General features: G+C 47.5%; 1 pseudogene; it reads right to left on the bottom strand.

Annotated features, from left to right (window-relative positions):
- LOC139233081 (torsin-1A-like) overlaps positions 1–9,814 on the bottom strand; it is a 37,002-nt pseudogene extending 27,188 nt beyond the window's left edge.
- Positions 9,815–14,142: the final 4,328 nt, after the last annotated feature.

The raw sequence follows: 14,142 nt of genomic DNA, 5'->3' as shown, positions 1-14,142 counted from the left end.
CTCCAGAAACTCCTCGTCCTGCTGCTTCTCTTCAACGCTATGCAGTGTCTGGCGATTTCTACTTCTAGCATTGCCAGTCAGTATATTCTTCTCTCGGCACTCTTTCGCAAGATGCCCAATTTTCTTGCAGTAGAAATACTCTGCCTTCACATATGGACAGCTTTGAGCGTGGTGTTGTCCCAGGCACCAATAGCAAAACTTCAATGCACTGTTACCTTGGCCAGTTGCTGAAGCTATGGGGCGCAACTGCCTTGTACTTTTAGCCTGAAGCCGATTCACCTCGGTTATCCTATGACTGGTAATTGCGTAAAACTCTTGGGAGTATTGGTCGGCCATATCCATCGACATGGCTGTCTGACGAACTAAATCAAAAGTCAGGTTAGGGGTTGTCAACAATTTACTTCTGATTCGTTCATTTTTCAACACACAAAGCACTCACGCAAAGCTCGGTCCTGAAAGATTCCAAAATGACAATGAATGGATATCCTCTTCATTTAATTGATCGCGTGTTCCAAAACAATAACTTTCAGCAATTTCCAGGGGCTCAGGACTGTCGTGCTGTCAAACTTGGTAGAATCTCCTTCAGTGGCGTGTCTTTCGGTTTGGCGAGAACAAACACATTTTTCAGGGTTTCATAAACTGAAGCCTGTTTCATTTCTAAAACTGCCTGGTTAGGTTTACATCATCAGGGACTTTGATGATATTATTTGCGGTGAAAAATATTTCTAGCAACTCCACATAGTCCCTCGGTTGCGATGGAACTCACCCAAGCGCCCTATTATCCCCATAGGTGTGGCCATCTGGACTTGGTAACATCGACAGATCAGCCACGTGTGCTCGAAATTTACCTTGGATTTTTCAGCTTTTCTGCAAACGAAGAAACTCCAACAGTCCCTCCATCGGTTGGCAGGATTATACACCAACAAAAAATTTCAGCTGGGGATTCCATAATCGCATCCATCATCGCCAATTCTGTGGTATCTTGAGACACAGTATTACAGACAAATGCACAACATGGCTTCCGAGTAAGAACTGGTGCAGCACATGGCTTTACTGTTATTACATCAGTGGTGGCTCTACAGCAGGACTATGAGGAAAGATGTGGACTAATTGGAGAGCTCTTTCAAAAGAGTCGACACAGGCACGATGGGCCAAATGGCCTCCTTCTGTGCTGTAAGATTTTATAAATGGGCAAAGCAATATGAGAAAATCCTCAGCCCTGGGAGAATAATATACACAATACCTGAACCTGGTATTCGGTCTGATGATCTCAGACTTCTCGGATGCAGAATTTTTGAATAGTAATGGAACTGCTTTTTATTTCTTTATTAAGAAAAATATACAGAAATTGAAATAAATGCCAAATTCCAAAAATAAGTGGCAGGAAATGCTGTAAAGCAGCAGTGCAATGTGATGGCTTTGGAGCCATTTCCAGGGTCGCTGAACATGGAAATGAATTTGAAGGGACGCCAATGGGTTGGTCAGTCAGTATGTTTGTTGTCAGGGAGACGAAGTTTCATCACATCATCTCTTCCATTCCCTGCTCAAACAACGTCAAACAAACACTTACTGTTTTTGCTGTTATAGAAGTCCACGGTCAGACTTTCTTTCAAGTCTTTCCATCGAATCTCTTCCCTTTTCGTCCCACGCTCCCAGAAATCTAACACAACTTCATTTATCTTCGTACTACCGGCATTGCTATTAACAAAGGCAACACAGACATGTATTTCAGTTCTCTTCAACCAGTGTTTATTTCAAGAGTGTAGATAGGAGCATAAGTAAATGATTGTCAAAAGAACCAGAGGCGAAATGAGGAGAAATTTCTTCAGAGAGTTGTTAAGCTCTGGAACACACTATCTGTGGCTGTGGCTCAGTGGGCAGCACTCTCGCCTCTGAGTCAGAAGGTTGTGGGTTCATAGTCCCACTCCAAAAACTTGAGCACAAAAATCTAGGCTGACACTCCCCAGTGCAGTGCTGAGGGAGAGCTGCACTGTTACAGGTGCTGTCTTTCAGATGAGATGTCAAACTGAGGCCCCGTCTGCCCTCTGAGGTGAATGTAAAAGATCCCATGGCATTATTTCGAAGAAGAGCAGGGGAGTTATCCCTGGTGTCCTGGCCAATATTTATCCCTCAATCAACATGACAAAAACAGATTATCTGGTCATTATCACATTGCTGTTTGTGGGAGCTTGCTGTGCGCAATTGCCGGCTGTGTTTTCAACATTACAACAGTGACTCCACTCCAAAAGTACTTCATTGGCTGTAATGCTCTTTGAGACACCCAGTGGTCGTGAAAGGCGCTATATAAATTCAAGTCTTTCCTTTTTTAATTTTTCCTCCAGCCCTATAGCCCTCCGAGATCTCTGCACTCCTCCAATTCTGGCCTCCAGCGCAACCAAACTTTTCAGCTATCTGGGCCCAAAACTCTGGAATCCCCACCCTAAACCACTCCGCCTCTCTTTTCTGTTTCTCTCAGGAGGTCGGCGAGTCGGTAGGCCCCGAGGTCGGCGAGTCGGTAGGCCCTGTGAGGTCAGCGAGTCGGGAGTTCGGAGGCCTCGTAGGTCGGTGAGTTGAGTTGGTAAGTAGCTCTCTTTTCTCTATTTCTTTTTAAGTAGGCCGGGAGTTCGGAAGCCGAGAGGTCAGGAGGCCACAGAGGTCGGTGAGTTCGGGTGGCCACAGAGGTCGGTGAGATGAGTTGGTAGGTAGCTCCCTTTTCTCTATTTTTTTTGTCGACTTTAAACTAGATAAGGCTAACTAGAGGGAATGCAGTACAGCTCAGTCCCGTGGAGTGCACATCCTGTGGCATGTGGGAAGTCCTGGACGCTTCGCGCAGCCTAGACAACCATGTGTGCAGGAGGTATCTCCAGCTTCAACTGCTCGAGCTCCGCATTTTGGAGCTGGAGCAGGGGGTGGAGTCAATACGGTGCATCCGCGAGGCTGAGAGCTACGTGGATAGCACGTTTCCGGAAGTGGTCACCCCGCAGCTTAAAGGCGTGCAGGTAGAGGGGAAGTGGGTGACCATCAGACGTAGTAAGTGTGCTAGGCAGGTAGCGCAGGAGTCCCTCTGTGAGTCCATCTTGCTTTCAAACCGATATTCACTTCTGAGTAAGGAGGATGGTGCCTCTGGGGAGTGCAGCCAGAGCCAATTCCAAGTCACCACGGGAGGCTCAGCTGCACAGCGGGGAGGTACGAAGAACAGAAGAGCCCTAGTGATAGGGGATTCTATAGTTAGGGGAACAAGCAGGCGTTTCTGCAGCCGTAGACGTGACTCCCGAATGGTTTTGTGTCTCCCTGGTGCCAGGGTCAAGGATGTCACAGAGCGGATGCAGGGCATCCTGGGGGGGGGGGGGGGGGTTGCGGAGGATAAACAGCCAGAGGTCATGGTCCATATCGGGACCAACGACATACGTAAAATGAGGGATGAGGTCCTACAGGAAGAATTCAGGGAGTTAGGAAGAAAATTAAAGGGTAGGACCTCAAAGGTAGTAATCTCTGGGTTACTACCGGTGCCACGTGCTAATGAGTACAAGAATAGAAGGATGGAGAGGATGAACACGAGGCTGGAAGGTTGGTGTAGGAGGGAGGGCTTAAAATTCTTGAGGCATTGGGACCGCTTCTGGGGGAGTTGGGACCTGTACAAACCGGATGGGTTGCACCTCAACAGCGGGGGAGAGTTTAAACTAGCTTGGCAGGGGGATGGGAACCTGAGAACTAATTCAAAAGGAAAGGAAGTAAAGCAGAAATTGGATAGCAAGAATCTAAAAAGCGAATCTGTAAGACTTAGTATGTAGTAAGCAAAGAGGTCGACCTGTGCTGAATGGAATATACTTTAATGCAAGGAGTATAGCGAATAAGGCGGGTGAGCTAAGAGCTCAGGCAGACACTTGGGAGTATGACATTATAGCCATTACAGAAACATGGCTGAAAGATGGGCAGGTTTGTCAGATCAATATTCCTGGCTACAGGATTTTTAGACAAGATAGAGAGGGAGGTAAAAAGGAGGGGGTTGCGGTACTGATTAAAGAAACTATTACAGCCGTGAGGAGGGATGATATGTTAGAGGGATCATCAAATGAGTCCATATGAGTCGAACTGAAAAATAAAAAACTGGTGATCACACTGCTGGGCGTGTATTATAAACCCCTAAACAGTGGGAGGGTGATAGAGCAGCAAATATGTAGGCAAATTGCCATGAAGTCCAAAAACCATAGGGTAGAAAATAGTAGGGGAATTTAACTATCCTAATTAATTGGGCCAAATTTAGTGTGAAGGGTATAGAGGGTGCGGAATTCTTGAAATGCATTCAAGAGAATTTTTTTAGTCAGTGTGTAGCAAGCCCAACAAAAGAGGGGGCGACCTTGGATTTAGTTTTGGGGAATGAAGTGGGGCAGGTTGAAGGGGTATTAGTGGGAGAACACTTGGGTACCAGTGACCATAATTCAGTCAGATTCAAATTGGTTATGGATAAGGACAAGAATAAGCCTGGAATAAAAGTTCCGAATTGGGGAAAAGCTAATTTTGCTAAGTTAAGGAGTGATTTGGCCATAGTGGACTGGAAACAGTTACTTGCGGGTAAATCAGTGTCGGAACAGTAGGAGGAGATCCGGAAGGCTCAGGCCAAACATGTGCCCTTAAAGAAAAAGAACATAAGAAATAGGAACATACAGCCCCTCGAGCCTGCCCGCCATTCAATAAGATCATGGCTGATCTGATCATTGACTCAGCTCCACTTCCTCGCCCGCTCCCCATAACCCCTAATCCCCTTATCATTTAAGAAACTGTCTATTTCTGTCAAATTTATTCAATGTTCCAGCTTCCACAGCTCTGAGGCAGTGAATTCTACAGATTCACAACCCTCTGAGAGAAGAAATTTCTCCTCATCTGTTTTAAATGAGCAGCCCCTTATTCTAAGATCATGCCCTCTAGTTCTAGTCTCCCCCATCAGTGGAAACATCCTCTCTGCATCCACCTTTTCAAGCCCCCTAATAATTTTATACGTTTCGATAAGATCACCTCTCATTCTTCTGAATTCCAATGAGTAGAAGCCCAACCTACTCAACCTTTCCTCATAAGTCAGCCCCCTCATCCCCAGAATCAGCCTAGTGAACCTTCTCTGAACTGCCTCCAAAGCTGTGGAAGCTGGAACCAAAACTGCACGCAGTATTCCAGGTGTGGCCTCACCAATACCTTATATAGCTGTAGGAAGAATTCCCTGCTTTTATAATCCATCCCCTTTGCAATAAAGGCCAAGATACCATTGGCCTTCCTGATCACTTGCTGTACCTGCATACAATTCTTTTGTGTTTCATGCACAAGTACCCCCAGGTCCCGCTGTAAGACTGGGAAAAATAATTCTAGAGCCTCCTGGATGTCTAGGGACTTACAAGGGAGGATTAAGAAAAAAAGGCACGCTTATGTCATATACCAACGGCTAAATACTTTAGAATCTTTAGAGAAATATAGAAAGTTAAAAGGCAAAATTAAAAAGGATGTTAGGAATGCTAAGAGAGAGCAAGAGAAATTCTTGGCCTGTAAAATTAAGGAAAACCCTATGATGTTCTATAAATATATTAAGAGTGAGAGGGTAACTAAAGAAAGGGTAGGGCCTATTGGAGACCATGAGGGTAATCTTTGTGTGGAGGCGGGAGATGTTGGTAGGGTTCTTAACGAATACTTTGCATCCGTTTTCACAAAGGAAAAGGGTAATGCAGATACTGTTATCGAGGAGAAGTGTGATATTCTGGATGAAATAAATATAGTGAGAGAGGAAGTATTAAGGGGTTTAGCAGCTTTGAAAGCAGATAACTCCCCAGTATCGGATGAAATGCATCCCAGACTGTTGAGCGAAGTAAAAGAGGAAATAGCTGGGGATACTCCCTATATTCAAATCTAAATTGTTGATATATACCACAAAAAGCAAGGGTCCCAGTACTGAGCCCTGTGGAACCCCACTGGAAACATCCTTCCAGTCACAAAAACATCCATCAATCATTACCCTTTGCTTCCTACCTCCAAGCCAATTTTGGATCCAACTTGCCACTTTTCCCTGTATTCCATGGGCTTTAACCTTCATGACCAGTCTACCATGTGGGACCTTATCAAAAGCCTTGCTAAAGTCCATATATACTACATCATACGCACTACCCTCATCAACCCTCTTGGTTACCTCCTCACAATATTCAATCAGGTTAGTTAAACCACGATCTTCCTTTAACAAATCCGTGCTGACTGTCCCTAATTAATCCTTACCTTTCCAAATGCAGATTTATCCTGTCTTTCAGGATTTTTTCCAATAATTTTCCCACCACTGAGGTTAGGCTGACAGGCCTGTAATTACTCGGCTTATTCCTTTCTCCCTTCTTAAACAAGGGTGCTACATTAGCAGTCTTCCAATCCTCCAGCACCATGCCCAGATCCAAAGAGGACTGGAAAATGATGGTCAAGTTGCAGACGACACTAAAATTGGCTGTGTGGTTAATAATGAAGAGGAAAGTCATGTGTCCATCAGGCAACTCTTGTCCACTTCTTGGCAGCTGGGCAAGATCACCAGAAAAACATAAGAACAGAAGAACTTCAGAATTAGGAGCAGAAAGAGGTCATTCGTCCCCTCAAGCATGCTCCACTATTCAATAAGATCTCAACTCCACCTCCTCCTACTATCTCCAGATCCCTCGATTCCCCTAGAGTCCAGAAATCTATCGATCTCAGTATTCAGGAGCAGGCTGCATGGCCCGCCCAATCAGACAAAAAAGGCCCACACCTCACAGGTGCTACAGACACAAAATCAGCTCACACTTACCTCAGGAAGATGAATATGGCCTTTCGATAGCTCACTCCATCGAGGTGTTTGTAGTTACCCAGGAACGGTATAATGGAGTCAATGACGTCTGGGTGCATTTTGTCCATTTCGTCAAAAATAAACATGGACCGCTCACATGCGCTAACATTTCCATGAATCCACTCCTGCAACTGTTGCTGAATTCATGAATGGAGGAAAAAATATTTTTGAATGCATGCCAAGCCCTCTTTTTAAAAAAATATCAATTCTATTGACAACAGGGTTCTTTGTGGTTCTAACTTTGGCACTATTTCCTTTAAGGTTCTTGCAGACAATATTCTTTACAATAGGCAAATAATTCACATTTGCAAATGCAAATATTTGTTTCCACATGCAAATATTTGTTTCCACAATTAAGGGAATTCAGGGAGCTTTACCTTTTATCTAACCCGTGCTGTACCTGCCCTGGGAGTGTTTGATAGGACAGTGTAGAGGGAGCTTGACTCTGTATCTAACCTGTGCTGTACCTACCCTGGGAGCTTTTGTTCTAATCTTGAATCGTATATAAGGGACACACTACTCCTACAGAGAAGAGCAAGAGGCTGATAATTACCTTGTACTGGCTGGTATGTTGAACATTGGGAAAGTGATAAGCAGCCACAAAGAGATGGACGTATTTGCTGTCCATTCCCTCCTTATAAAGGCTTTTAGCTATTATTTTACTGATAAAGATTTTGCCAGTACCACTCCAGCCATAGATAGGGTGAAAGCCTTCTGCGGTTCAGAGTTACTCAAGAAACCTTTAATCACCTTCGGAATCACATCGATTGCAATGTGCTTTCCAAACAGATTCTTCCTCAAGTCTGTTTCTAATCCTATTTTAAAACCGAACAAAAAAGTCTGGTAATTATACAAGCAGGACACTGTCGATATAAGCAATTGTATCACAACAGTATAAGGGATCAAGCCTCAGAATTCTATCCGCTATTTGCTGAAAACCTAAAACATTGGAGAAGTTGTTCCGGGACACCCGGCAGGCAAGTTACACAGTCCCCTCGGCCTAATTAGGATTTCCAACCCTCCAGGATTGGCCCGGAGACTCCAGGAATGCTCTACTACACTGCGGTGAGCAACACCAGGAGAAAAAGCATTACGTCAAAAAAAATTGTGTTTTAAAAAAGAAGAATTCTTTGAACACCAGAAATGGGGGAGACGGTGGGGGTTGGGGAAAACTGTTTGGGGTAATGGAGAGTCTATTTGCTTTTCCATTGGCTGTGGGCGACCAATGGCAACAAAGTATGGGCTGATTGGGCGATCGATGGCGGGAGTGTGGGGCGGGGCGGTTGAAGGCAGGACGTCATGTGATGACTCCTCCAGCAATACATCCAATCAGAGTTGGCCGTCCTAGGCCTAATGCGTGTCCCAGCAAGAGGCAAAAAAACTTTGGGGGTTTTGCTTTTACAGAAAAATTGGACATAATCATAGAATACAATCCTCAAAACATCAGTAAAAGATCCTGGAAACGAACTCACATTCTAACTCGCTGCAGAAAGTCAAGTCTGCTAATTAAGAGCGTAAGCAGCCTTATACCATTGTGATAATTGTCAATGCAAGGCCAATTAACCTCTCTGGCCCAGAAAGGGAAAAACGTCGTACTTCCAGCAAGTGATGGCACGTTAAAAATTTCCAGCTGAAGGATGCAGAACAAAGTCTAACTAACTCTGTTGTGCCGCTCCGGCAATATCTGGCCCAATGATGAGGGTTTAATGTCTCATCCAAAAGACAGCACCTCCAACAGTGCAGCACTCCCTCAGTACTGCACTGAATTGTCAGCTGAGATTGTTATGTTGATCCCTCAATCATATGCTCGTTGCAACAGGGATAAGCTCATTCATACCAACAATGCTCGGGTAAATGGGGCCGAGGCTACCCTTCGCATACACCACAGTCGCCAAGTGTACATGCTCTTATCTATAGCACAGATGTAGGCAAATTTCTGAGCAGTGCAAAAACTATAAGGCAGCAATAGTAGGGGATTTCAACGACCCGAATATTCAGTGGGATAGAATTAGTGTGATATGTATAGAGGGTGCAGAATTCCTAAAATGCATTCAGGAGAACTTTTTTAACCAGTATGCAGCAAGCCCAACAGGTGAGGGGGCAGTTCTGGACTTAGTTTTAGGGAATGAAGCTGGGCAGGTGGAAAGGGTATCAGTGGAAGAGCAGCTTGGTGTTAGTGATCATAATTGAGTTAAATTTAGGGTAGTTATGGAAAAGGACAAAGATAGACTAGGAATAAAAGTTCTCAATTTGGGGAAAGCCAATTTTACTGAGCTGAGACTTGATTTAATCAAAATGGACTGGAAACAGTTACTTGAAGATAAATCAGTGTCAGAGCAGTGGGAGGCATTCAAGGAGGAGATCCTGAGGGTTCAGAGCAAGTATGTTCCCTTAAAGGAAAAGAGTGGGCCGAACAAATCTAGAGTTTCCTGAATGTCAAGGGGCATACTGTGTGTATGGAGTCAGAAGACATGGGTATGGTTCTTAATGAATACTTTGCGTCTGTTTTCACAAAAGAGAGGGATGATCCAGACATTGCAATCAGGGGGGGTGGAGTGTGAAATATTAGATGGAATAAACATAGTGAGAGAGGAAGTCTTAAGGAGTTTAGCAGCTTTGAAAGTGGATAAATGCCCAGGCCCGGATTAAATGTATCACAGGCTGTTAAGAGAAGCAAAAGAGGAAATATCAGAGACTCTGACCAACATTTTCCAATCCTCTCTGGCTACCGGTGTGGTGCCGGAGGACTGCTAATGTTGTGCCTTTGTTAAAAAAGGGAGAAAGGGATAGACTGTGTAATTCCAGCGGGATCCAGTTCTCGGTGCAGCATGCCTGGTGTCGACAGTTGGAATAATCATAGACAGAGGACAGCAGTCCGGCCACGACGGAGGCGGCACTGAGGGGCTCGAGCACGGCGGCCTGCGGCGGGGCGACGGTGAGGCCCAGGTCCAGTGGGCGGCGGCGGGCAATCTCCATCTGACAGCGGCCGGCCCGTAACCCGGCAACACACCGGGCGCTTCACAGGAGTGTTATAAAACAAAATAACAGACTCCAGCATTTTCCCAAACGACAGATGTTCAGCTAACTGGCCTATAGTTTCCTGCTTTCTGTCTGCCTCCTTTTTTAAATAAATGATTATTTTCCTGCCCCGCACAACATTTTCCTGAAGCGGGTAAGCACTTCTGATAATCTCATTATTGTTGCTTTACATTGTCAAGGTCTTTTGAACGTACAACACAGATCAGGTAATGAGCAGCTGGCCCATCAAACTTGTCCTATACTGTCACGGTGGAACATCTACATGCCATTATTCCCCAACCCCACCAGACCAGCAATCTCCTGGGAGAAGCAAAAAAAAAACGTTAGATCAATTTAGGAAAAAAACTCTGGAAAATTCCTCTCCGACCCCAAAAGCTGTTCAAACGAGTTCGAGGAGACCTCGGGGAACGGATGACACATCCCCCAATGACCCACCTACTTTTTATATGCAGTTGCCCATGGTCGGCGCATGGCAAAAAGGGGCCACGGACAGCGTGGTGGCCCCGACCTGCGAGAGACCAACAGCGGCAGGTCGGGGCCATAAAAGGAACGGCGATCCTGGGCATCGTGGTGGTGTGCCACGGCAAGGTACAGCGCGAGCTGGTCCGGGGGGGGGGCGGCAGCGAAGATGGATGTCATCAAGGCTCAGGTCGGTGATTGGAGCGTGGGCAGGTAGAGTAGGAGCGGCGAGGTCGGGGCGAAGGGGCGGTGAGAGATTGTAGAGCGACGTGATCGGGGCCCAGGATAGGCACGAGTTCGGGGCCAGAAGAGGCGAGGGCCCCAAGGGCAGTATGGGCCAGCCCACACTGCGATATGTGCACGCACTAGGTCCGCGCAGCAGAGCTGGTCTCCAGTCGACTTGGTTAACCCTTGCCACTGGACCAAGACCTAGCTCTGTCAAACCCATGTGATGGCTGGTGTGCAACGGCCACCCCGCGTTAAAAAAGTCCACGCACAGGCATCTTCCACCCTACACTATGTAGCTCAGGACCTGGAATATTAGGTCCTTCATTGAAATACCTGTGAACTCATCTCTTTTTTTGGCGTGGAAGCAAGTCATCCTCGTTTCGAGGGACTGCCTATGATGATGATGAAGATGATGATGTGCAGTTACGGTGAGCACTCTCTGGAACCCGTTCAGCTCCCTTTTAAACGCTGGCAGTGAATCTGCACTCACATCACCTGCCGACAACTTGGTCAAATTTCAATGTAAGTGAAGGACAGAATGTTTGTTGGGGAGGAGGAATGCAGGCGGGAAACGGTCAGCAAATAAATCTGACTATCACTTAAACTTTAAATGTAAGAAAGAAAAATGAAAATTAAAATGTGTGTAGTGTAAGGATTAGTGGAAAAAATAATGTACAATAGAGAGAGAGAAAATGGGAGGAAATGATTGAAAAATAACGTTTTTTAAACTTTTGGTTTAAAATTGAACTTTTACAAATGTTATCTCAAACATTACATGAGGAATTTCTAAGGATGTCCGAACTGAGATGTATCAAAAATAGGCAGCCATAAGGAATATTAAATACCGACAGCGATCCTGACCACAGCCAGGGCAGAGTTTGCAGCTGTGTGTAGCTACCCAGATCCTGACCCTGTACCTGGCTCCTGACCCTGTACCTGGCCCCTGATCCCTGTACCTGGCCCCTGAGCCCTCTACCCTGATCCCTGTACTTGGTTCCTGGCCCTGCACCTGGCCCCTGATCCCTGTACCTAGTTCCTGATCCTGTAGCTGGCCCCAGATCCCTGTACCAGGCCCCTGAGCCCTCTACCCTGAACCTGGCTCCTGCCCCTGTACCTGGCCCCTGACCCAGTACCTGGCCCCTGACCCTGTGCCTGGTCCCAGACCCTGTGCCTGGTTCCTGATCTCTGAACCTGACCCTGTACCCAGCTCCTAATACCTGATCCCTGTACCTGACTCCTGCTCCTGTACGTGGCTCCCAACCCTGTACCTGGCTCATGATCCCTGTCCACTAGACCCTGGTCTCTGTACCTGGCCCCTGACCCTGTACCTGATCCTGTACCTGGCCCCTGACCCTGTACCTGGCTCATGATCCCTGTCCACTTGCCCCTGATCTCTGTACCTGGTCCCTAACCCTGTACCTGATCCTGTACCTGGCTCATGATCCCTGTCCACTAGCCCCTGATCTCTGTACCCGGTCCCTAACCCTGTACCTGATCCTGTACCTGGCCCCTGACCCTGTGCCTGGTCCCAGACCCTGTGCCTGGCTCCTAACCCCTGTACCTGACCCCTGATCTCTGAACCTGACCCCTGTACCCAGCTCCTAATACCTGATCCCTGAACCTGACCCCTTTGCCTGACCCCAGTACCTGATCCCTGCCCCTTGCCCCTGTCACATTCAGCGGGATCCAGTCCTCGGTGCAGCATTCCTTTGGTCGAGATTTTAAACGTTCATCGGCAGCGGAGGCAATTCCGGCAAAGAAACCGAAGGGGGGGGGGGGGCGGGGGTCGAGCGCGGCGGCCAGCGGCGGGGTGAGGGTGAGGGTGAGGCCCAGGGCCAGGCCCAGCAGGAGGCGGCGGCCAATCTCCACCTGACAGCGGCCGGCCCGTAACCCGGCAACACACCGGGCGCTTCACAGAAGTGTTATAAAACAAAACAACATTTTACCACCGAGCATCAATAAAAGAAACTCCGCTAAAAAGCTCCCGGAATGTGCCCCAAGCAGAATTGGGAACCGCACCATCGAGGCCTGAGCCGCGACCCCGCCCCTCCCCCCCTCATTGCATATGCAGATATGGAAATACTGACTCCGCCCCCGCGGTTGACCAATGAGCGGGGAGGCTGGCTGCGGGCGGATGTGCAGATGTGCGAGGCGGATGTGGGGTGTTGCCGGGTTACGGGCCGGCCGCTGTCAGATGGAGATTGGCCGCCGCCTCCTGCTGGGCCTGGCCCTGGGCCTCACCCTCACCCCGCCGCTGGCCGCCGCGCTCGACCCCTTCGGTTTCTTTGCCGGAATTGCCTCCGCTGTCTATGAACGTTTAAAATCTCGACTAAAGGAATGCTGCACCGAGGACTGGATCCCGCTGGATGTGACAGGTACAGGATCAGGGGCCGGGGACTGGGATCAGGGGTCAGGGATCAGGGATCAGATGCCGGGGTCAGGGATCAGGAGCCAGGGCATGGATTGGGGTCAGGGATCAGGAGCCGGGGTCAGGGATCAGATGCCGGGGTTAGGGATCAGGAACCGGAGTCAGGGATTAGATGCCAGGGTCAGGGGTCAGGAGCCAGGGCATGGATTGGGGTCAGGGATCAGGTGCCGGGGGCAGGGATCAGATGCCAGAGTCAGGGATCAGGAGCCAGGATCAGGGATCAGGAGCCGGGGTCAGGGATCAGGAGCCAGGGTCAGTGATCAGGAGCCAGGATCGGGGTCAGGGATCAGGAGCCAGGGTCAGGGATCAGGAGCTAGGGTCAGGAGCCAGGTACAGGGCCAAGGGTCAGGAGCCAGGTACAGGGATCAGCAGCCAGTGGATAGGGATCATGAGCCAGGGTCAGAGGTCAGTACCAGGGATAAGGTCAGGACCAGATACAGGGTTTGGATCGGGTGGGCTACGCACATCTGCAAACTCTGCCCTGGCTGTGATCAGGATCGCTGTTGGTATTTAATATTCCTTAAGGCTGGCTGTTTTTGGTGCATCTCAGTTTGGCCATTCTTGGAAAATCACTATGTAATGTTTGAGATAACATTTGTAAAAGGTCAATTTTAAACCAAAAGATTTAGAAAATTAAAGTTTTTATCATTTCCTCCCATTTTCTCTCTATTGTACATTATTTTTTCCACTAATCCTTACACTACACACATTTTAATTTAAATTTTTTTTTCTTATATTTAAAGTTTAAGTGATATTGCCAGATTTTTTTGCTGACCTTTTTCCGTCAGAAAACCCCCTCCCCAACAAACATTCTGTCTCTCATGTACTTTGAAACTGGACCAAGTTGTCGGCAGGTGATGTGAGTGCGGATTCACTGCCAGCGTTTAAAAGGGAGCTGGACGGGTTCTAGAGATTGTCCACCGTAACTGCTTATAGAAAGTAGGTGGGTCATTGGGGGATGTGTCACCCATTCCCCAAGGTCTCCTCGAAATTGGTTGGACACCTTTTGGAGTCGGAGAGGAATTTTCCAGAGTTTTTTTCCAAAATTGATCTAAAGTATTTTTTTGCTTCTCCCATGAGATTGCTGGTCTGGTGGGGTTGGGGAATAATGGCATGTAGATGTTCCACCGTGACCGTATAGGACATGCTT

The sequence above is a fragment of the Pristiophorus japonicus genome, chromosome 20, assembly GCF_044704955.1.
Source record: "Pristiophorus japonicus isolate sPriJap1 chromosome 20, sPriJap1.hap1, whole genome shotgun sequence".
NCBI lineage: Eukaryota > Metazoa > Chordata > Chondrichthyes > Pristiophoridae > Pristiophorus > Pristiophorus japonicus.
The sequence above is the reverse complement of the archived record's forward strand: the minus strand, read 5'-3'. Positions and strand labels throughout refer to the sequence as shown.